The sequence below is a fragment of the Loxodonta africana genome, chromosome 1 (assembly GCF_030014295.1).
Source record: "Loxodonta africana isolate mLoxAfr1 chromosome 1, mLoxAfr1.hap2, whole genome shotgun sequence".
NCBI classification, from domain to species: Eukaryota; Metazoa; Chordata; class Mammalia; order Proboscidea; family Elephantidae; genus Loxodonta; species Loxodonta africana.
Genome location: NC_087342.1, coordinates 70995286 through 71020483, shown reverse-complemented (window position 1 = coordinate 71020483; position 25198 = coordinate 70995286). Strand labels below are relative to the sequence as shown.

Sequence of the window (25198 nt, the reverse complement as noted above, 5' to 3'; positions counted from 1 at the left end):
GAGAGGAGTTACCGGACCTGAATCGCAGGGAGCCCTCAGGCACCATTCCTGGAGTGGCGGCAGCAGTGGCAGGCTGGTATTAGTGTTGGGCAGCAGTTTTCTCAGGGAGAAGCAGCCAGCCACACAGCCCACTCGCGCCTCTGGAACCTGAGAATGGCGAGCTCTCCGCAAAAGCTAAGTGCTTGCCTATATTTTACCGCACCCCCCCACCCCCAAGCCGGCTTCAGCGGCTGAATCCCTGGGCCTGAGATAGACCCTGGTGAGCACATAGAGCCATCCTCCCTGCCTTGGGGAAGGAAAAAATTTGCAACTGGGGGGGAAGATAGTTTGCTAGCTCCATTAACCGGGGGAGCTCAGGACAGAAGTGGCTCCTGTCCAGACATAAGCTGTCCGTGGACCTTGAGCACCTTTCCCTTCTGCATGGACCTGTGTGGGCCTATTTTGGGAGAATAAGCCCTTGCTGGCAAACTCCAACCATTTCAACTGTGCGGTGGAGAGATGGGTGTTTGACATTTGACATTGCTTTGCCTATTAAACAAGGTCCTCACCTACCCACAACAGGGACCTAAGGACTGGTAGCTCCACTCAGGTCACCCAGCCACCCGCAACGGGGGTCCAAAGATAACTGGTACCCCGAAGTCCTTACAACCAAAAACTTTGGGTGCCCATGGTCCCTCTGCAGAACCCACCCACCCGCATGCTTTAGAGACCAGAGATGTGTTTTCCTCAGAGACACTTAGGGGTCGATTCTCAGCCCCCTGCCTTGTTCAGAGTGTGACCCCATGCTGCAATCAGATACCAGTATATATGCAAATCACCCCTGCCCCTCTAAGACTGTAGGACAGAGCCTGTACCACACACTTGATATCAGCTACCTGGAAACCTGAGCTGAATTCATACAGGAAAACTGAATGGACTCCTAGACTGATATACCTGATAACACATCTAGCCAGCTAGGGACAAGACACCAAAGCTCCAAAGGAGAAAATAATCAAGCTAGCTCACTCAAGCAACCCATAGGGGCATACCAAAATAAAACAAAGCAAGTAGCTATGACACATTAAGTAAGCATAAACTAATACAACAACTTATAGATGGCTCAGAGACAACAGTTAATATCAAGTCACATAAAGAAACAAACCATGATCACCTCAACAGGCTCTCAAAACACAGAATCCAGGGATCTTCTAGATGAAAGTGCATTCCTGGAATTACCAGATGCAGAACACAAAAGTTTAATATACAGAACCCTTCAAGACATCAGGAAGGAAATGAGGCAATACGCAGAACAAGCCAAGGAACACACAGATAAACCAACTGAAGAACTCAGAAAGATTATTCAGGAACATAATGAAAAGTTTAATAAGCTGGAAAAATCCATAGACAGACAGCAATCACAAATTCAGAAGATTAACAATAAAATTACAGAATTAGATAACTCAATAGAAAGTCAGAGGAGCAGAATTGAGCAAGTAGAAGCTAGAATTTCTGAACTCGAAGATAAATCACTTGGCACTAATATATTTGAAGAAAAATCAGATAAAAGAATTAAAAAAAAATGAAGAAACCTTAAGAATCATGTGGGACTCTATCAAGAGAAATAACCTACGAGTAATTGGAGTACCAGAACAGGGAGGGATAACAGAAAATACAGAGAAAATTGTTGAAGATTTGTTGGCAGAAAACTTCCCTGATATTGTGAAAGATGAGAAGATATCTATCCAAGATGCTCATCGAACTCCACCTAAGGTAGATCTGAAAAGAAAGTCACCAAGCTTGCCAAAACCAAAGATAAAGAGACAATTATAAGAGCAGCAAGGGATAAACGAAAAGTCACCTACAAAGGAGAGCCAATAAGAATAAGCTCGGACTACTCGGCAGAAACCATGCAGGCAAGAAGGCAATGGGATGACATATTTAAAAAAATGAAGGAAAGAAATTGCCTGCCAAGAATCATATACCCAGCAAAACTGTCTCTTAAATATGAAGGTGAAATTAAGACATTTTCAGATAAACTCAAGTTGACGGAATTCATAAAAACCAAACCAAAACTACAAGAAATACTAAAGGGAGTTCTTTGGTTAGAAAATCAATAATATCAGGTACCATCCCAAGACTAGAACACTGGGCAGAGCAACCAAAAGTCAACCCAGACAGGGAAATCCAAAAAAACAAAGCAAGATTAAAAAAAAAAAAAGCACAACACAGGGTAATGGCAATGTTATTATACAAAAGAAGACAACATTAAAATAGTAAAGAAGGACTAAGAAATGTAATCATACACCTTCCATATGGAGAGGAAGATATGGCGATACAAAGAAATAAAAGTTTTAAATTTAGAAATATAGGGGTAAATAATAAGGTAATCGCAAAGGAGACAAACTATCCTACTCATCAAAATAAAATACAAGCGAAAAATACAGACTTAGCAGAAACAAAATCAACAACAACAAATATGAGGAAAGGACAATATATAAAGAAAATCTACCAGCACATAAAATCAAGTGGGAAAAAGAAACTGTCGACACACAAAGAAAAACATCAAAATGATAGCACTAAATTCACACCTATCCATAATTACCCTGAATGTCAGTGGACTAAATGCACCAATAAAGAGACAGAGAGTGGCAGAATGGATTAAAAAACAAGGTCCATCTATATGCTTCCTGCAAGTGACACACCTTAGACTTAGAGACACAAACAAACTAAAACTCAAAGGATAGAAAAAAAGATATCAAGCAAACAACAATCAAAAAAGAGCAGGAGTGGCAATATTAATTTCTGACAAAATAGACTTTAAAGTTAAAACCATCAGAAAGGATAAGGAAGGACACTACATAATGATTAAAGGGACAATACACCAAGAAGTTATAACCATATTAAATATTTATGCGCCCAATGACAGGGCTGCAAGATACATAAAACAAACTCTATCAGCATTGAAAAGTGAGATAGACAGCTCCACAATAATAGTAGGAGACTTCAACACATCACTTTCGGAGGACAGGACATCCAGAAAGAAGCTGAATAAAGACACAGAAGATCTAAATGCCACAATCAACCAACTTGACCTCGTAGACATATACAGAACACTCCACCCCACAGCAACCAAGTATACTTTCTTTTCTAGTGCATATGGAACATTCTCTAGAATAGACCACATATTGGGTCATAAATCAAGCCTTAGCAGAATCCAAAACATCGAAATCTTACAAAGCATCTTCTCTGACCATGAGGCCATAAAAGTGGAAATCAATAACAGGAAAAGCAAGGAAAAGAAATCAAACACTTGGAAACTGAACAATACCCTGCTCAGAAATGACTGGATTATAGAAGACATTAAGGATGGAATAAAGAAATCAGAGAATCCAATGAGAATGAAAACACTTCCTATCAGAACCTTTGGGACCCAGCAAAAGCAGTGCTCAGAGGCCAATTTATATCAATAAATGCACACATCCAAAAAGAAGAAAGGGCCCAAATCAAAGAATTATCCCTACAACTTGAACAAATAGAAAGAGAGCAACAAAAGAAACCCATAGGCACCAGAAGAAAACAAATAATAAAAATTAGAGCTGAACTAAATGAAATAGAAAACAGAAAAACAACTGAAAGAATTAACAAGACCAAAAGCTGGTTTTCTGAAATACTCAACAAAATTGATAAACCACTGGCCAAACTGACAAAAGAAAAACAAGAGAGGTAGCAAATAACCTGAATAAGAAATGAGATGGGCGATATTACAACAGACCCAACTGAAATTAAAAGAATCATAGCAGACTACTATGAAAAATTGCACTCTAACAAATTTGAAAACCTAGAAGAAATGGATGAAGTCCTAGAAACACATTACCTACCTAAACTAAGAACAACTAAATAGACCCACAACAAAAGAAGAGATTGAAAAGGTAATCAAAAAACTCCCAACAAAAAAAAAAGCCCTGGTTCAGACAGCTTCTCTGCAGAGTTCTACCAAATTTTCAGAGAAGAGTTAACACCACTACTACTAAAGGTATTTCAGAGAATAGACAAGGACGGAATACTACCAAACTCATTCTATGAAGCCACCATATCCCTGATACCAAAACCAGGTAAAAACACCACAAGAAAAGAAAATTACAGACCTATATCCCTCATGACTGTAGATGCAAAAATCCTCATCAAAATTCTAGCCAATAGAATTCAACAACATATCAAAAAAATAATTCACCATGACCAAGTGGGATTCATACCAGGTATTTTTTTTTATGCAGGGATGGTTCAACATTAGAAAAACAATTAATGTAATCCACCACATAAATAAAACAAAAGACAAGAATCACATGATTTTATCAATTGATGCAGAAAAGGCATTTGACAAAGTTCAACACTCATTCATGATAAAAACTCTCAGCAAAATAGGAATAGAAGGAAAATTTCTCAGCATAATAAAGAGCATTTATACAAAGCCAACAGCCAACATCACCCTAAATGGAGAGAGCCTGAAAACATTCCTATTGAGATCAGGAACCAGACAAGGATGCCCTTTATCACCACTCTTATTCAACATTGTGCTGGAAGTCCTAACCAGAGCAGTTAGGCTAGATAAAGAAATAAGGGCATCCAGATTGGCGAGGAAGAAGTAAAAGTATCCCTGTTTGCAGATGACATGATCTTATACACAGAAAACCCTAAGGAATCCTCCAGAAAACTACTGAAACTAATAGAAGAGTTCAGCAGTGTATCGGGATACAAGATAAACATACAAAAATCAGTTGGATTCCTGTACACCAACAAAAAGAACATCGAAGAGGAAATCACCAAATCAATGCCGTTTACAGTAGCCCCCAAGAAGATAAAATACTTAGGAATAAATCTTATCAGAGATGTAAAAGACTTATACAAAGAAAACTACAGTACACTTCTGCAAGAAACCGAAAGAGACTTACATAAGTGGAAGAACATACCTTGCTCGTGGTTAGGAAGACTTAACATCATTAAAATGTCTATTCTACCCAAAGCAATTTATACATTCAATGCAATTCCTATCAAAATCCCAAGGACATTCTTTAATGAGATGGAGAAACAAATCACTGATTTCATATGGAAGGGAAAGAGGCCCCAGATAAATAAGGCATTACTGAAAAAGAAGAACAAAGTGGGAGGCCTTACTTTACCTGATTTTAGAACCTGTTATACCGCTGCAGTAGTCAAAACAGCCTGGTACTGGTACAACAACAGATACAGAGAGCAATGGAACAGAATTGAGAATCCAGACATAAATCCATCCACATATGAGCAGTTGATATTTGACAAAGGCCCCAAAACAGTGAAATGGGGAAAAGGCATTCTTTTTAACAAATGGTGCTGGCATAATTGGATATCCATCTGCAAAAAAATGAAACAAGACCCATACCTCACTCCATGCACAAAAACGAACTCAAAATGGATCAAAGACCTAAATATAAAATCTAAAACGATAAAGATCATGGAAGAAAAAATAGGGACAACGTTAGGAGCCCTAATACGTGGCGTAAACAGTATACAAAACATTATAAAGAATGTAGAAGAAAAACTAGATAACTGGGAGCTCCTAAAAATCAAACACCTATGCTCCCCAAAGACTTCACCAAAAGAGCAAAAAGACTACCTACAGACTGGGAAAAAGTTTTTAGCTATAACATTTGTGATCTGTAAAATCTACATGATACTGCAAAAACTCAACTGCAAAAAGACAAATAACCCAATTAAAAAATGGGCAAAAGATATGAACAGACACTTCACTAAAGAAGACATTCAAGTAGCTAACAGATATATGAGGAAATGTTCACGATCATTAGTCATTAGAGAAATGCAGATCAAAACTACAATGAGATTTCATCTCACTCCAACAAGGCTGGCATTAACCCAAAACACACAAAATAATAAATGTTGGAGAGGCTGTGGAGAGATTGGAACACTTCTACACTGCTGGTGGGAATGTAAAATGGTATAACCACTTTGGAAATCGATTTGGCGCTTCCTTTAAAAGCTAGAAATAGAACTACCACATGATCCAGAAATTCCACTCCTTGGAATATATCCTAGAGAAATAAGAGCCTTTACTCGAACAGATATATGTACACCCATGTTTATTGCAGCTGTTTACCATAGCAAAAAGATGGAAGCAACCAAGGTGCCCATCAACAGATGAATGGATAAATAAATTATGGTATATTCACACAATGGAATACTATGCATCGATAAAGAACAATGACGAATCTGTGCAACATTTCATAACATAGAGAAACCTGGAAGGCATTATGCTGAGTGAAATTAGTCGGTTGCAAAAGGACAAATATTGTATAAGACCACTATTATAAGAACTGGAGAAATAGTTTAAACTGAGAAGAAAACATTCTTTCATGGTTATGAGAGAGGGGAGGGAGGGAGAGTGGGAGAGGGGCATTCGCTAATTAGATAGTAGATAAGAACTACTTTAGGTGAAGGGAAAGACAGCACACAGTACAGGGGAGGTCGGCACCATTGGACTAAATCAAAAGCAAAGAAGTTTCCTGAATAAACTGAATGCTTCGAAGGCCAGTGTAGCAGGGGCAGGGGTCTGGGGACCATGGTTTCAGGGGACATCTAAGTCAACTGGCATAATAAAATCTATTAAGAAAACATTCTGCATCCCATTTTGAAGAGTGGCATGTGGGGTCTTAAACACTAGCAAGCAGCCATCTAAGATGCATCAATTGGTCTCAACCCACCTGGATCAAAGGAGAATGAAGAACACCAAGGACACAGGGTAATTATGAGCCCAAGAGACAGAAAGGGCCACATGAACTAAAGATTTACATCATCCTGAGACCAGAAGAACTAGATGGTGCCCGGCCACAACCGATGACTCCCCTGACAGAGAGCACAATAGAGAACCCCTGAAGGAGCAGGAGAACAGTGGGATGCAGACCCCAAATTCTCATAAAAAGACCAGACTTAATGGTCTGACTGAGACTAGAGGAATCCCTGTAGTCATGGTCCCCAAACCTTCTTTTGGCCCAGGACAGGAACCATTCCCGAAGACAACTCATCAGACATGGAAGGAACTGGACAATGGGCTGGAGAGATATGCTGACGAAGAGTGAGCTACTTGTCTGAGGTGGACACTTGAGACTGTGTTGGCATCTCCTGTCTGGAGGGGAAATGGGAGGGTAGAGAGGGCTAGAAACTGACAAAACGGTCACAAAAGAAGAGACTGGAAGGAGGAAGCTAGCTGACTCATTAGGGGGAGAGTAAATGGGAGTATGTAGTAAGGTGTATATAAGTTTATATGTGACAGACTGACTTGATTTGTAAACATTCACTTAAAGCACAATAAAAACTACTAAAAAAAAAAGAGTTCTCAGTTGCCATATCCTGCAGCTTCTACTGATTTACACTCCATTATCTATAATCAGTTTTTACCTCCAATTAGGCCACTTTTCTACAATACTCTGGTAATAGTAATAATTGGAGAAATTTAAAAGAAGGTATTGCACGAATGAGCATGATTTCGGGTATAATGCCTCCGAGATAACATTTTCCACACCTTAGGAAATAAATTCCTCTGTATACTTATGGGTTCAATTTGTTGTTGTTGTTAGTTGCCTTGGAGTCTGTCCCCACTCATATTGACTCGATATGACAAAGTAGAACTGTCCCATAGGGTATTCTAGGGTGTAATATTTATGGGAGCATATTGCCAGGTCTTTCTCCTGTGGAACCTCTGAGTGAGTTTGAACCAGTAACCTTTAGGTTAGCAACAGAATGCTTACTTGTACCACCAGAGCTCATTGGGTTCAAATGAGAAGCAAGAAATAATGTTTGTCTTAGTTATCTAGTGCTACTATAACAGAAATACCACAAGTGGGTGGCTTTAACAAAGAGAAATCTATTCTCTCACAGTTTAGGGGGCTACGAGTCCGAATCCAAGGTGCCAGCTCCAGGGGAAGGCTTTCTTTGTCTGTTGGCACTAGGGGAAGGTCTTTATCATCAATCTTCCCCAGCTGAGGGGCTTCTCAGCTCAGGGACTCTGGGTCAAAAAGACCTGCTATTCTCCTGGTTCTTGTTTCTTGGTGGTATGAGGTCCCTTTGTCTTTCTGCTCACTTTCTGTTTTTTATATCTGAAAAGGGATTGGCTTAAAACACAACCTAATATTGTAGATTGAGTTCTGCCTCATTAACATAACTGCCTCTAATCCTGCCTCATTAATATTACAGAGGTAGGATTTGCACCGCATAGGAAAATCATATTAGGTTACAAAATGGTGGACAAGCACACAATACTGAGAATCATGGCCTAGCCAAGTTGACACATATTTCTGGGGGACACAATTCAATCCATGACAATTTTATAATGCCCTTAAGAACATAAGGCTTATTCTAGCTACACACTCAGGCTACTAAATCAGTAATGTCATTTTGGAAGACAGCAAGAATCACCATATAATTAACTTTGAATACTATTAACTTTGCTATGTAAACATTCATATATATTAGGATTTGGTTAACCATGGCTAACTTTCATAAAAATAATCACACTCAGCACTCTCTGTCTTCAAATAAACTCTGAGATTTGAAAAGTACGACTCACCAAAGATGTAGAACATTTAAGACCATCTTATGATTTTTTTTATGATCCGGCAGAGGAGAACATCAACCTTGAAGAAGATGAAGGATCCCAGGACTGCCCCTGACACAAGAGGAAAGTATATTCTAGGTGAGAAAGCAAGGCCTGGGACTCCATATTCTTCCTACTGATAGACCTTTTTAATAAAGCTGAGTGGCGTAGTGATTAAAGGTATGAGGTTTACTCCAGACGACCGAGGTTCAAATAGCGGTCCTTCATTGAGTAACAGTGTGATCTTGGACATGTTAATCTCTCAATTTCTTTACGTGCTAAATGGGAGTAACTATATAGAGCTGACTCATAACGTTGTTCTGATACTAAAATCAAATAGTACGGGGAAAGTATTTAAGCAAAGGGTTGGCACATAGTAAACATTCAGTTATGACCAAAAATGACATTTTAGGATAGTAGTTTAGAGAAGGGACAGAGTAGTTGAGGTGCAACATCTTGGTTCTGTTGATATGACATTGCAGAGTACTCACAGACAATGTGTATAAAGCGGGAATTAGGGTCTCAATTACTTGATAAACAATGCCGATGAGTTGACTCCTTTCCAGTTGGGGAGTTCATCTGATCCAACGTGAATACTGACTTCTTGTTACTATACCCTGAAAAAAACAGTTATTTTTGCATATCTACTTTCATTCTAGATCTTATATTCCACTCATGATTAGAAGACATCTTGGTACCTGGGCTATACCTTGAACAATTCAAATGGCAAGAGCAAGGTCATTCCAGCTTCAGCTGCCAGTGGAATCTTTGGTTCTGACTGACACCTTCAGAAACTGTGTGTGTGCAGGTTTGTATGTATGTGTGCGTGCAACTGGGTGTTAAAATAGAAATCTTCTGACTCTAGTTTGACTGAACTCATGATATGTAAACAACAAGACAATTAAGTGTTGCCCACATTCCAAAGTGAATACAGGACTCAGAAGAAGGGGGATGTTGACTCAGTTCAAGGGCTCAATGTGGTTGAGATGAAGAAGCTGAGACAGAATTTCTTTAGAGTAAATGGCTGGTATGCCCTACCATTCTCTCACCTGCTTTTCATAAAAGAAGAGTCGAGTATACTGTTCCCTTACTTCAATTCAAATGATGGAGGCTGCCTGCAAGTAGGGTCATTCAGAGGGCTTGATTTATGTCCCTTTGAGAAATGTGCATGTTTGTATGAAGGTGAGTGACATATGCATCAGAATCTAAAGGGATGAGGTTGTGACTTTTGGACTGAGACTTCAGAGCAGGGGCAGAGCATGCTATACTGGGAAGTTGTGATACTTCCCACAGCTGCAAGTGCAAAGATGCAGGGACAGATGCCTGCAGGTTCATCGTGAAGTTGTAGACGTTCTTCATATATTCTGAATATTAAACGCTTATCCTATATATGTTTCTGTAGATTGTTCATTTTGTTGTTAAAGTCATTTGTTGAGCAACAATTTTTAACTTTGGTTAAGTCCTATATGTCTATTTTGTCTTTTGTTGCTAGTGCTTCTGATGTAGAATCTAAGACTCCATTATTAAAAACTAGGTCCCAAAGCCATAGTTCTAACTTTTCTTCTACAAATTTTATGGTTTTATTTATTACATTTAGGTCTTTGGTCCATTCTGAGTTAATTTTTGTGTATGGTGTGAGCTATGAGTTCAGCGTCATTCTTTTGCATGTGGATATTCAGTTGTCTCAGAGCCATTTACTAAAGAGATTGTTATTTCTCCATTGTGTGGATTTAGCACCATTGTCAAAAATCACTTGACTGTAGATGTATGGGTTTATTTCTGGACTTCCAATTCTATTCCATTGGTCTATGTGTGTGTTATTACACCAGCACCAGACTGTTTTGATTACTGTAGCTGTATAGTCTGTTTTGAAATCAGGAAGCATGAGTCCTCCTATTTTGTTCTTCAAAATTGCTTTGGCTATTCATCCTACGTAAATTTAAAGATCTTTTTTTTTTTTTTTTTTCCCATTTCTGTCAAGAAGGCAGAATTTCGATGGAGAATGGGTTGAAGGTATAGATCCTTTTGGGTAGTATTGACAGCACGATTAAGTCTTCCAATCCATGAACACAGGGTTCTTTTCATTGATTTAGCTTTTCTTTAATCTCTTTCAGGAATATTTTATAAGTTTCATTGTATAGATTTTCACATCCCTGGTTAAGCATATTTCCAGATAATTGATTTTTTTTTGGATGCTATTGTAAATGGAATTGTTTTCTTAATTTCCTTTTCTGAATTCTCATTGCTGGTGTAGAGAAACCCAACTTATTTTTGTGTGTTGCCCTGTTGTTGTTAGGTGCTATGAGTCAGTTCTGACTCATAGTGACCTTATGTACAACAGACTGAAACACTGCCTGGTCCTGTGCCATCCTCACAATTACTGTTATGCTTGAGCCCATTGTAGCGACTGCGTCAATCCATTTTATCTAGGGCCTTCCTTTTTTCCCTGACCCTCTACTTTTCCAAGCATAATATCCTTCTCCAGGAACTGATCTCTCCTGACAACATGTCCAAAATATGTGACACATAGTCTCACCATCCTTACTTCTAAGGAGCATTCTGGTTGTACTTCTTCCAAGACAGATTTGTTTGTTCTTTTGGCAGTCCATAGTATATTTGGTACTCTTCACCAACATCACAATTCAAAAGCACCAATTCTTCTTTGGTTTTCTTTATTCACTGTCCATCTTTTGCATGCATACGAGGTGATTGAAAACACCATGACTTGGGGCAGGTACACCTTGTCTTCAAGGTGACATCTTTGCTTTCTAACACTTTAAAGAGTTCTTTTGCAGCAGATTTGCCCAATGCAATGTGTTATTTGAATTTTTGACTGCTGCTTCCATGGGTGTTGATTGTGGATTCAAGTGGAATGAAATCCTTGACAACATCAATCTTTTCTCCTTTTAACATGATGTTGCTTATTGGTCCAGTTGTGAGGATTTTTGTTTTCTTTGTGTTGAGATGTAATCCATACTGATGGTTGTGGTCTTTGAACTTCATCAATAAGTGCTTCAAGTCCTCTTCAATTTCAGCAAGCAAGGTTGTGTCATCCACATAACACAGTTTGTTAAAGAGTCTTCCTCCAACTCTGATGCCCCATTCTTCTTCATATACTCCATCTTCTCAGATTCTTTCTTGAGCATACAGATGGAATAAGTGTGGTGAAAAAACCCCGACTCACACCTTTCCTGATTTTAAACCACATAGTATCTCCTTGTTCTGTTTGAATGACTGCTTCTTGATATATATACAGTCTCATGAGCACAATTAACTGTTCTGGAATTCCCATTCTTTGCAATGTTATACATAATTTTTATGATCCACACGGTCAAGTGCTTTTGCATAGTCAATAAAACACAGGTAAATATCTTTCTAGTATTCTCTGCTTTCAACCAGGATCCATCGGACATCAGCAGTGATATCCCTGGTTCCACATCCTCTTCTGAATCCAGCTTGAATTTTTAGCAGTTCCCTGCCCGTGTACTACTGCAGCCTCTTCTGAACGGTCTTTGGCAAAATTTTTCTTGCATGTGATATTAATGATATTGTTCCATAATTTTCACATTTGGTTGACTCATCTTTCTTTGGAATAGGCATAAATATGGATCTCTTCCAGTCAGTTGGTCAGGTACCTGTCTTCCAAAATTCTTTACATAGATGAGTGAGCACTTCCAGCACTGCATCCATTTGTTGAAACATCTCATTTGGTATTCCGTCAATTCCTGGAGCCTTGTTTTTTGTCAATGCCTTCAGTGCATCTTGGACCTCTTCTTTCAGCACCGTTGGTTTCTGGTCATATGGTACATCTTGAAATAGTTGAATGTTTTTTTCAACAACATAAACAATGACTACACACATGGACCTAGCTAGATGGAATACATGGGAATTAAACTGACTACATCTGTTGAAAGAGATGATAGAAAAAATATCATCAGTCAGAACAAGGCCAGGGGCTGACTGTGGAATGGGCCATCAGTTGCTTGCCTGCAAGTTCAAGTTGAAGCTGAAGAAAATGAAAACAAGTCCACAAAAGCCAAAGTACGACCTTGAGTATATCTCACCTAAATTTAGAGACCATCTCAAGAATAGAGTTGACTCATTGAACACTAATGATTGAAGACCACACGGGCTGTGGAATGACATCAAGGACACCATACATGAAGAAAGCAAGAAGTCATTAAAAAGACAGGAAAGGGTGGGCAGGGCCAAGATGGAAGAGTAGTCAGATACCTCTGGGGATCCCTCTTACAACAAAGACCTGAAAAAACAAGTGAAACGATTATGTATATGACAAGCTAGGAGCCCTGAACATCAAAGACCTAGTTAGGAAATCAGACCGAGCAACAGGGAGAGGCAGAGATGGTTCAGAAGTGGCAAGGAATTGCCAGATATGATTTGGCAGAAACCAGAGCCCCTCAGGCACAATCCCCTGGAACAAGTGCGGCAGGGTTGACTGTATCATTGGGACACAGTTTCTTCAGGAGAGACAGCAAGCAACACAGTCTACTCACACCTCCAGAAACAGAGAAGAACAGTGCTCTTGGCAAAAGCTAAGTACTTGCGTTTATTTTACCAAGCCCCCAGCCCTCAAGCCAGCTTCAGTGGCTGTCAATTTCTCTGGGCCTGAGGTAGGCCCTGCTCCTCACCCTGAGCCATTCTCCAGGCCTTGGAGAAGGAATAAATTAACAAATGGGAGAAAAGATAATCTGCCAGCTTCAGTAACTGGGGAGCTCAGGACAGAAGCAGCTCCTGTTCAGGCACAAATGGTCTGCAGACTTTGAATACCTTGCACCCTTGTGTGGACCTGTGTGGGCCAATTTCAGGAAACTAAGTCCTTGTCGGCCCTTGTTGGCAGACTGCAACAGTGTATGTGTTTGAGATCTGACTTCGACTGTTTCATCTGTGCAGTGGAGAGGTGGGGTTTTGATGTTTGACACCACTTTGCCTATTAAACAGGGTCCTGACCTTTTTTTTTTTTTTTCACCTACCCACATCAGGGACCTGAGGACTGGTGGCTCCACCCACATCACCTAGCCACCTGTGGTATGGGTCCAAGATAAATGGTGCCTCACAGTCCTTACAACTGAAAGCAATGGGTGCCCATGGTCTTGCTGCAGAACCCACCCACCTGTGCACTCTAGGGAACAGGGATGGAATTAGCTCACAGGCACTTGGGAGATAGTTGGCAGCCCCCTGCCCTGTTCAGAGCAAGACCCCTGCTGCAACCAGATACCTGTACCTACACCACTCGCCTCTGGCCTACTAAGACTGTAGGAAAAAGCCTGTACCGCACACTTGATGACCAAATACCTAGACACCTGAGCTGAGTCCATATAAGAAATGTGAATGGACTCCTAGGCTCATTCACCAGGTAACAGACCCAGCCGTCTGGTGACAAGATGTTAGAGCTTCAAAGACATAAATAATCAAGCTATTTCACTCAAGCAGCCTATTGGGGCATATCAAAACAAAACAAAGCAAGAAGCTAGGATACAATAAGTGAACTTAAAATAAATTAATACAATAACTTATAGCTGGCTCAGAGACAACAGTCAATATCAAATCACATGAAGAAGCAGACCATGATCCCTTCAACAAGCTCTCATAACAAAGAATCAAGGAATCTGCCGGATGGAGACGTCTTCTGTAATTACCAGATGTAAAATACAAAAGATTAATATACAGAACTCTTTAAGAGATCAGGAGGGAGGTCAGGCAAAATGCAGAACAAGACAAGGATCACACAGATAAAACATCTGAGAAAATTAAAAAGGTTATTCAAGAGCATAATGAAAAATTTAATAGGCTGAAAGAATCCATAGAGACACGGCAATCAGAAATTCAGAAGATTAACAATAAAATTACAGAATTAGACAACTCAATAGAAAGTCAGAGGGGCAAAATTGAGGAAACAGAAGGCACCAATATATTCAAAGAAAAATCAGTTAAAAGAATTAAAAAAAAAAAAATGAAGAAACCCTAAGAATCATGTGGGGCTCTATCAGAAGAAATAACCTATCAGTGATTGGAGTACCAGAACAGGGAGGAAAAACAGAAAATACAGAGAGAATTGTTGAAGATTTGTTGGCAGAAAATTTCCCTGATTTCATGAAAGATGAGAAGATATCTATCTAAGATGTTCATCGAACCCCACATAAGGTAGATCTCAAAAGAACGTCACCAAGAAATATTACAATCAAACTTGCCAAAACCAAAGATAAAGACAGAATTTTAAGAGTGGCTAGGGAAAAATGAAAAGTCACCTACAAGGGAGAGTCCATAAAAATAAGCTTGAACTACTCAGCAGAAACCATGCAGGGAAGAAGAAAATGGATGACTTATGTAAAGCATTGAAGGAAAAAAGTTACCAACCAAGAATCATATATCCAGCAAAACTGTCTCTCAAATATGAAGGTGAAATTAGGACAGAAGTTTAGGGAATTTGTAAAAGCCAGCCCAAAACTACAAGAAATACTAAAGAGAGTTCTGTGGTTAGAAAGTCAATACTATCAGAAATTGATATGGGACACAGCAACCAGATACAAACCCAGAAATGGTTATTACAAAAAAAAAAAAAAAAGATAAAAAAACACTCAAAACAGGGAAACAGTGATGTCATTATGTAAAAGAAGACAACATTAAAACAATAAAGAGGGACTAAAAAATGTAGTCATAGATTTTTCATATGGAGTGGAAGTCAAAACGATATTATGAAATAAAAGTTTGGTTATAACTTAGAAAAATAAGGGTAAATATTAAGGTAGCCACAAAGGAGACTAACAATCCTACGTAACAAAATAAAATACAAGAAAAACATAAAGACTCAGCAAAAACAAAATCAATAACAATGAATAAGAGGAAAAGACAACATATAAAGATAAACTACTCAGCACAAAAAACTAAGTGAGAAAAGAAAGTGTCAACAACACACAAAAAAAGACATCAAAATGACAGCACTAAACTCATATCTATCCATTTACGCTGAATATAAATGGACTAAAAAAAAATACTAAAGGCACCAATAAAGAGACAGAGAGTGGTAGAATGGGTTAAAAAACAGAATCTGTCTAAATGCTACCTACAATAGACACACCTTATACTTAAAAACACAAACACAGTAAAACTCAAAAACTCACTGCTGTCGAGTCGATTCTGACTCATCGCAACCCTATAGGACAGAGTAGAACTGCCCCATAGAATTTCCAAGGAGCACCTGGCAGATTCAAACTGCCTACCTCTTGGTTATCAGCTGTAGCACTTAACCACTACACCACCAGGGTTTCCGTAAAACTCAAAGGATGGAAAAAAAACATATCAAGCAAACAAAAATCAAAAAAGAGCAGAAGTGGCAATATTTATTTCTGACAATATAGATTTTAAAGTCAAATCCACCACAAAGGATAAGGAAGGACAGTAAATAATGATTAAAGGGGTAATACACCAGAAGGACATAACCATGTTAAATATTTATAGATCCAATGACAGGGATTCAAGATACATAAAACAAACTTTAACAGCACTGAAAAGTGAAATAGACAGCCACATAATTATAGTGGGAGACTTCAACACACCACTTTCGGTGAAGGACAGAACATCAAGAAAGAAGCTCATCAAAGACACAGAAGATCTAAATGCCATGATCAACCAATTTGGCCTCATAGACATATACAGAACACTCCAACCAACAGCAGCCAAGTATACTTTCTTTTCCAACTCACATGGAACATTCCCTAGAATAGACCACATATTAGGTCATAAAGCAAACCTTACCAGAATCCAAAACATCAAAATATTATAAAGAATCTTCTCTGACCATAAAGTCATAAAAGTAGAAATCAATAACAGAGAAAGCAAGGAAAAGAAATCAAACACTTGGAAACTGAGCAACACCCTGCTCAAAAATGACAGAGTTATAGAAGACATTAAGGATGGATTAAAGAAATGCAGAGAATCCAATGAGAATGAAAACATTTCCCATCAGAACTTTTGGGACACAGTTAAAGCAGTGCTCAGAGCTCAATTTATAGCCATAAATGCACACATACAAAAAGAAGACAGGGCCAAAATCAAGGAATTATCCCTACAACTTGAACAAATAGAGAGAATGCAACAAAAGAAGCCCTCAGGTACCAGGAGAAAGCAAATAATAAAAATCAGAGCAGAATTAAATGAAAGAGAACAGAAAAACAATTGAAAGAGTTAACAAAACCAAAGGCTGGTTCTTTGAAAAAATTAACTACATTGATAAACCATTGGCCAAACTGACAAAAGAAAAACAGGAGAGGAAGCAAATAACCTGAATAAGAAATGAAATGGGCAATATTACAACAGACCCAACTGAAATTAAAAGAATCGTATCAGATTACTATGAAAAATTGTACTCTAACGAATTTGAAAACCTAGAAGAAATGGATGCATTTCTAGAAACAGGCTACCTACCTAAACTAACACAAACAGAGGTAGAACAAGTAAATAAACCCATAACAAAAGAAGAGATTGAAAAGGTAATTTAAAAACTCCCAGTGAAAAAAAGCCCTGGCCCGGACAGCTTCACTGGAGATTTCTACCAAACTTTCAGAGAACAGTAAACACCACTACTACTAAAGGTATTTCAGAGCATAGAAAAAGATGGAATACTCCCAAACTCATGCTATGAACCCAGCATATCCCTGCTACCTAAACCAGGTAAAGACACCACAAGAAAAGAAAATTACAAACCTATATCCCTCATGAACTTAGATGCAAAAATCCTCAACAAAATTCTAGTCAATAGAATTCAACAACATATCAAAAAAAAAATAATAATTCACCATGACCAAGTGGGATTCATACCAGGTGTGCAGGGATGATTCAACATTAGAAAAAAATCAATATAATCCATCATATAAATAAAACAAAAGGCAAGAACCACATGATCTTATCAATTGATGCAGAAAAGGCATTTGACAAAGTTCAACACTCATTCATGATAAAAACTCTCAGCAAAATAGGAATAGAAGGAAAATTCCTCAACATAATAAAGGGCATTTATTCAAAGCCAACAGCCAACATCACCCTAACTGGAGAGAGTCTGAAAGCATTCTCCTTGAGAATGGGAAGAATGCCCTTTATCACCACTCTTATTCAACATTGTGCTGGAGGTCTTAGCTACAGCACTTAAGCTAGATAAAGAAATAAAGTGCATCCAGATTGGTAAGGAAGAAGTAAAAGTTTCCGTATTTGCAGATGACATGATCTTACACACAGAAAACCCTCAAGAATCCTCAAGAAAGCTAATGAAACTAACAGAGGAGTTCAGCAGAGTATCAGGATACAAGATAAACATGCAAAAATCAGTTGGATTCCTCTACACCAACAAAAAGGACATCAAAGAGGAAATCACCAATTCAATACCATTTACAGTAGCCCCCAAGAAGATAAAATACTTAGGAATAAATCTAACCAGAGACATAAAAGACCTATACAAAGACAACTATAAGACACTACTGCGAGAAACCAAAAGAGACCTACTTAAGTAGAAAAACATACCTTGCTCATAGATATGAAGATTTAACATTGCAAAAATGTCTATTCTACTAAAAGCAATCTATAGATACAATGCAATTCCAATCCAAATTCCAATGACATTTTTTAATGAGATGGAGAAACAGATCACCAACTTTATATGCAGGGGAAGGAGGCCTTGGACAAGTAAAAAACCCAGAAAACCCAGTGCCGTCGAGTCAATTCCGACTCATAGCGACCCTACAGGACAGGGTAGAACTGCCCCATAGAGTTTCCAAGGAGCGCCTGGCGGATTTGAACTGCCAACCCTTTGGTTAGCAGCTGTAGCACTTAACCACTATGCCACCAGGGTTTCTGGACAAGTAAAGCATTACTTGTCCAGAAACCAAAGCATTACTGAAAAAGAACTAAGTGGGAGCTTCACACTGCCTGATTTTAGAACATGTTTATCGTCACAGTAGTCAAAACAGCCTTGTACTGGTGCAACAACACACACATAGACCAGTGGAACAGAATTGATAATTCAGACATAAATCTACCCACATATGAGCAGTTGATATTTGACAAAGGCCCAAAGTCAATCAAATGGGGAAAAGACAGTCCGTTTAACAAATGGTGCTGGCATAACTGGATTATACATCTGCAAAAAAAAGAAACAAGAACCATACCTCACACCATGCACAAAAACTAACTCAAAATGGATCAAAGACCTAAATTTAAAATTGAAAACGATAAAGATCATGGAAGAAAAAATAGGGACAACACTAGGAGCCCTAACGCATGACATAAATAGTATGTGAAACATTACTAACAATACACAAACACCAGAAGAGAAAGTAGATAACTGGGAGCTCCTAAAAAATCAAAGACCTATGCTCCCCAAAGACTTCACCAAAAGAGTAAAAAGATTACCTACAGACTGGGAAAAAGTTTTTAGCTATGACATTTCTAATCAGCGCCTGATCTCTAAAATCTACATGATACTGCAAAAAGTCAACAACAAAAAGACAAAAAACCCAATTAAAAAAGTGGGCAAAGGATATGAACAGGCATTTCACCAAAGAAGAAATTCAGGTGCCTAATAGATACCTGAGGAAATGGTCACGATCATTAGCCATTATATATATATTTTTTATATATATATATTAGCCATTAGAGAAATGCAAATCAAAACTACAATGAGATTCTATCTCACTCCAGCAAGGCTGGCATTAATCCAAAAGCCACAAAATAATAAATGTTGAAGAGGTTGTGGAGAGACTGGAACACTTAGAGACTGCTGATGGGAATGTAAAATGGTGCAACCACTGTGGAAATTGATTTGGTGCTTCCTTAAAAAGCTAGAAATAGAACTACCATATGATCCAGCAATCCCACTCCTTGGAACATATACTAGAGAAATAAGAACCTTTACACAAACAGATATATGCACACCCATGTTCATTGCAGCAGTGTTTACAATAGCAAAAAGATGGGAAAGCAACCAAGGTGCCCATCAAGGGATGAAAGGATAAATAAATTATGGTATATTCACACAATGGAATACTATGCATCAATAAAGAACAATGATGATGAATCTGTGAAACATTTCATAACATGGAGAAATCTGGAAGGCATTATGCTGAGTGAAATTAGTTGCCAAAGGACAAATATTGTATGATACCACTATTATAAGAACTGAAGAAATAGTTTAAACACAGAAGAAAATATTCTTTGATGCTTACAAGGGTGGGGAGGGAGGGAGGGAGGGGTATTCATTAATTAGATAGTAAAATTCATTAATTAGATAGTAGACAAGAACTATTTTAGGTGAAGGGAAAGACAACACGCAATACAGGAGAGGTCAGCCCAACTGGGCTATGTTAAAAGGAAAGAAGTTTTCTGAATAAACTGAATGCTTTGAAGGCCAGAGTAGCAGGGACGGGGGCCTGGGGACCATGGTTTCAGGGGACAACTAGGTCAACTGGCATAAAAAAATCTATTAAGAAAACAGTCTCTATCCCACTTTGGTGAGTGTTGTCTGGGGTCTTAAATGCTGGCAAGTGGCCATCTACGATGCATCAATTGGTCTCAACCCATCTGGAGCAAAGGAGAATGAAGAACACCAAAAACACAAGGTTAATTGTGAGCTCAAGGGTCAGAAAAGGCCACGTAAATCAGAGACTACATTAGTCTGAGACCAGAAGAATGAGATGGTGCCCAGCTAAAACCAATGACTGTCCTGACAGGGAACACAACAGAGAACCCCTGAGGGAGCAAGAGAACAGTGGGATGCAGACCTCAAATTCTTGTAAAAAGACCAGACTTAATGATCTGAGACTAGAAGGACCCTGGAAGTCTCAGTCCTGAGACCTTCTGTTAGCCTAAGACTGGAACCATTCCCAAAGCCAATTCTTCAGAAAGGAATTGGACTGGACTCTTTGTTTTTTTTTTATAAGATAGAAAATGATACTGGTGAGGAGTGAGGTTCTTGGCTTAAGTAGTCACATGAGACTATGTGGGCGGCTCCTGTCTGGAGGGGAGATGAGAAGACAGAGGGGAACAAAAGCTTGCTGAACGGATACAAGGAATGCAGGGTGGAGAGAAGGAGTGCGCTGTCTCCTTAGGGCTAGAACAACTAGGAGTGCATAGAGAGGTGTATATAAATTTTCGTATGAGGGACTGACTTAATTTGTAAACTTTCACTTAAAAAAAAACACAATAAAAATAAAAAACAAAAATAATTTAAAAAGGCAGGAAAGAAAAGACCAAAATGAATGTCAGAAGAGACTCTGAAATTTGATCTTGAACATTGAGTAGCTAAAGCAAATGAAAGACGTGATGAAGTAAAAGAGCTGAACAAAATATTTCAAAGGAAGGCTTGAGAAGACAAAGTAAAGTATTATAATGACATGTGCAAAGACCTGAAGTTAAAAAACCAAAAGAGAAGAACACTCTTGGAATTTCTCAAGCTGAAAGAACTAAAGAAATAATTCAAGCCTCAAGTTGCAATATCGAAGGATTCTACAAGAAAAATATTAAACGGCACAGAAAGCATCAGAAGAAGATGGAAGGAATACACAGAGTTACTATAACAAAAAGAATTAATTGACATTCAGCCATCTTAGGAGGTAGAATATGATCAGGAACTGATGTGTTGACCTGGTACCCGAATTCACTAAATTCCTCTGTTAGTTCTAGAAGCTTTCTTGTAGATTCTTTGGAATTTTCTATACATAGGACGTAAGGAAATCTTGAAATTTCCCTTTAAGAGAAGGAGTCAGCATTGAACAGTCACCCAGCCCAAGAGTACCAATGCCAGGTCACAAGAATTCCAGCAAAAAAAAAAAAAAAAGACACTTCCTGCCACTGATTTCTCCTCTATTCCTCTGTCACCAGCCCTGGAAGGTTTCAAAGTCTCACTTAGAAAAAGGAGGGAGGGCAGCAGGTGAGAGTGGAAGGGGACAAGAAGCCCAACCAAATAATCTCTCCCTTCCAGGCACAAACTGGAGGAATTGCCAAAAAAAAAATCCTACTGTCCTTGAGCTGATTCCAACTCACAGCAACCCTGTGAGACAGAGTGGAACTGCCATACAGAGTTTCCAAAGCTGTAAGTCTTTACAGAAGTAGACTGCCACATCTTTCTTCCACGAAGCGGTTGGTGGGTTCGAACTGCAGACCTTTCAGTTAGCATCCAAGTGCTTTAGCCACTGCACCACCAGAGCTCCTTTTGGAGGAGGTGAGAAGCTTTGATTTGAGATAAATTTTGGAGTTTTGTAAATTCCATTGGACTAGACCTATTGATTATAAGATGAGCTCATTTAGAAACTGAAAATAACCAGCTGACTTTTTACTATGTGAAAATGATCAGAGAGGTTATGAGGCTGCACGAATATACAGGGAAGTGAGGGTGAGGTAGGGGTTGCTGGTAAAATAGAATTACTTTCCACTTGCTCTATGAAGTGTTCCTTCTATTATTGTAAAGGCAAATATCCATCTGATTCATTGGTGATACTGTTTTTAACAACAAATGGAAACATTGCATAATGTTTGTGTTGATTAGTGGCTTATGTTGATAGGTGATTAATTAACAGACAAGCTGCCTCATTTATATCATTCAAAAGTACACACTAGATGACAGAGACCTCCAGTCCATATCAGAATTCAGAAATGAACTGAAAGTTTAATTGAAATCCAAACCAATGCTCGTTGATGAAATAGAGTGACTCTGGTAACTGAAAAGAAACTGGGAAAATGAAGAGACTGAATATTCTGCAGACAAAAATAATTTGATTATCTTTTCTGTCCTTGCCTTAGGGCAATTAATAGAATAAAATGATTGTATCAGTCACAAGAATTGAAGGCACAGTGTTTGGGTGAAATATTTCCCAAACCATTTTAACTACACAGACCCTTGTAGCGTGCCAATGAGTTCACTTAGCGCTAGTTCATTCATTTATTCAGTCATTATTTGATGACATTAGCTACGAAGAAAAAAAAAGAGGAACAGTAAGAGTGACAAAGTAACTACAATCATGAGCAGTTGCCTAGCCTTAGTTTGACTTTGTCTGAGAAGGATATAGTTAAGCTGAAATGTGAACCTAGAGAAGGAAGCAGCTCTGGAAAAGAGCATTCTGGGAAAAGGAGTCAGCAAGGTTGAGATATTTTTTTTTTTTGAAGATAAAAAGTAGTAAAATGTGTGCAGTGCAGAGTGAAAGATAAGAACAAGAATAGGAATGTGATCAAAGGAGTGAACAGATATTACCTCATTTAGGACCCAGTCGACCTTTGGCTGCTATGTGGTATACAACCTCTAAGGACAAGACTGGGAACTAAGAGGCTTGTATTGCAGTTGCCTGTGTAAGAAGACATTGTGGTTGGATTACGCTGGTTGTGGTGAAAAAGACCAGATTTGGGATCTATTTTGGAGATAGAGCCAATAAGCCTTGCTAATGAAGCAGATATGAAGGTAAAAGAAAGAAGGGAATCATGGAAGCCTTCTAGGTTTTTCACTTGAGTTAAGGAATGAACAATGTTGCCCTCAGTGGAGATAAGGTGATGAGGAGAGAAGGAGCAGATTTATAGAGTAAAAACGAGAGTTTTCTTTTGGACATTTTGGGTCTGAGGTACATGTTAGACCAAGAAGGGAAGATTACCAAGTTGGCATTACATTTATGAACCTGTACCCTGGACAGAAGGCCTAGGAGAAAATAAAAAATTCAAAAGTCATCAGCCTCATCTGTTTATTTGGAGGGTGGCCAAATAAGCAAGAACCAGCAAAGAAATGGGGCCAATCATTCATATATCAGTTTCTCTTGCCAAGACTCTTTCTGTGTCTGTTCCCTTTGGTTGAACATCTATTCTGCTAGTCACCAGTTTACTGTACAAAGAGACTTAAGGTGCTCTGCAAAGCTAGTAACAGCTTAACTGTCATCTCTACCTGGTCTCTGCACTGAAGATTTTTTTCCATATGAGAAACAGCTCAGGGCTCTCATTCATAGCTCCCAAGTAAAAGTTGTCTGCCCCTAACTCTTCACATTTACTGCTTCCCAAAGCCATGCAGAATTATTTTGTTTTATTATCCCCATTTAAGGTCAGGGAAAATTTACAGGGTCTGGTTTGTTTTGATCAATTTGATTTTTCTGCCCTGATGAAAACCTTCCTCTGCCAAAACTCACCATTTACATTTGTTGGCTCAGCATAGATTGGATAAGCACTTTAAAAAAAAAAAAATTAGTAAAGCCCATAAGACAAGCTGAATATACGGACCTTAAACTGGAGATGATCCAGTCTATTTCCAATATCTGGGTGATACTAACCGTGACAAGTATACTTTTAAATGGCTGATTAACCACCCGATCCCTCTGATTATCTAGACTCTCCCTCTGCAGCTATCCTGTTGGAGGCATTTCATTCCCCAGATAGTAGGGACCTTATTTCTTTTAGGACAAGGCAACGTCCTCTCACTTTTCACAATCCCCTCAGGAAACAGGAGTTCTCTTTCCCACACCCACAATCACAAAACAGTAAATTCAGCTGCTCTCTGAGGGGAAAGACAGCCATCCCCACATCTCAAAAGAAGAACAGTAAGCGAAAAGATGACAGCTAACCTGAGGGAGAAGTGCAGGGTCCTCATTCCTTTCTCATAAATTTCTCTGAAATTTTTGCAGTTTTCTGATCCCCAGGTGGTAAATGAGATGATGGCATTAGGGAAAAAGTTTGAAGGTAAATCTGATAGTTAAACTGGCCAAAAACCTCAGAGGCCTCTTTGATTTTGAACTTTCCCTCAGTACTTAACATTCATTCCACCAGCATGTCCTGTCAGATTTACCTTCAAACTTTTTCCCAGATACTATTATTTTTCATTTCCTACACTCCTAATGCCATCATCTATCACATGGGTAAATAATACAGACCTTTGCAGATGTCCCACTGTTTCCACTCTCTGTCTCTTTCAGGCCATCCACACGTAGCAGGCAGAATGTTCAGGATGTAAATATGATCATGTCACTTCCTGGTTTAAAAATCCCCTAAAGCCTTCCTAGCAAATTTAAGATTTTTAAGTATTTTAATGCATGTGTGTCATTTCTTCACAATTCCTCTTTAAAGTTCTGTAAGTAAGAGCCAATAACTAGTTTGTATTCTGCTAGAGGATTCTCAGTGAGCTGCAGCATGGACAATGAAGCCACAATATTGAGTTCTAGCCTTGGTATCTTCCACTCGCTCACTTAGTATCAGAGTCTTTTAAGGCTTATCTCTTAAATCAAATGATCTCTCCAACTCTCACCATCTCCACTCCCTCATGTCAGCGGCCATCACTCTCTCCTAGACTGCACAGTTGCCTCCTATTCCTATTTATTCTTCTCGTGCAGCCAGAGACACCTTTGAAAAATAGAACCCTGTTTAGGTCTCCTCCCACTAAAACAGGACCCATTGCTTCTAAGAAAATACAGATGAGCCCATTGGGCCCACAGTGCCCTATGTGTTCTTGCCGTCAAATACTTCTACATACTACTCACAAACCATGTCTTTACTCTCTCTACTCTTTCCACACTTGTTTGCTTCTTTCTGACACCAAACATTTGCTTGTGC

At 38.8% G+C, this 25198-nt stretch overlaps 1 protein-coding gene and 1 pseudogene across 11 annotated transcripts in view; both read right to left on the bottom strand.

Moving 5' to 3' along the window:
* The window catches only part of LOC100674542 (probable small intestine urate exporter), a 69086-nt gene extending 43985 nt beyond the window's left edge, over positions 1 to 25101 (bottom strand). For 3 of the 11 annotated variants that reach the window (XM_064281653.1, XM_064281627.1, XM_064281641.1), the window contains exons 1-3: positions 24523 to 25098; positions 9151 to 9237; positions 8594 to 8692 (exon numbers count right to left, since the gene is read on the bottom strand). The gene's annotated coding sequence lies outside the window, so the exon portion shown is untranslated. The other 8 variants (XM_064281646.1, XM_064281650.1, XM_064281660.1 and 5 more) reach the window with 7 other exon arrangements.
* Positions 1 to 25198, bottom strand: part of LOC100663070 (probable small intestine urate exporter) — a 47843-nt pseudogene that overhangs the window by 6023 nt on the left and 16622 nt on the right.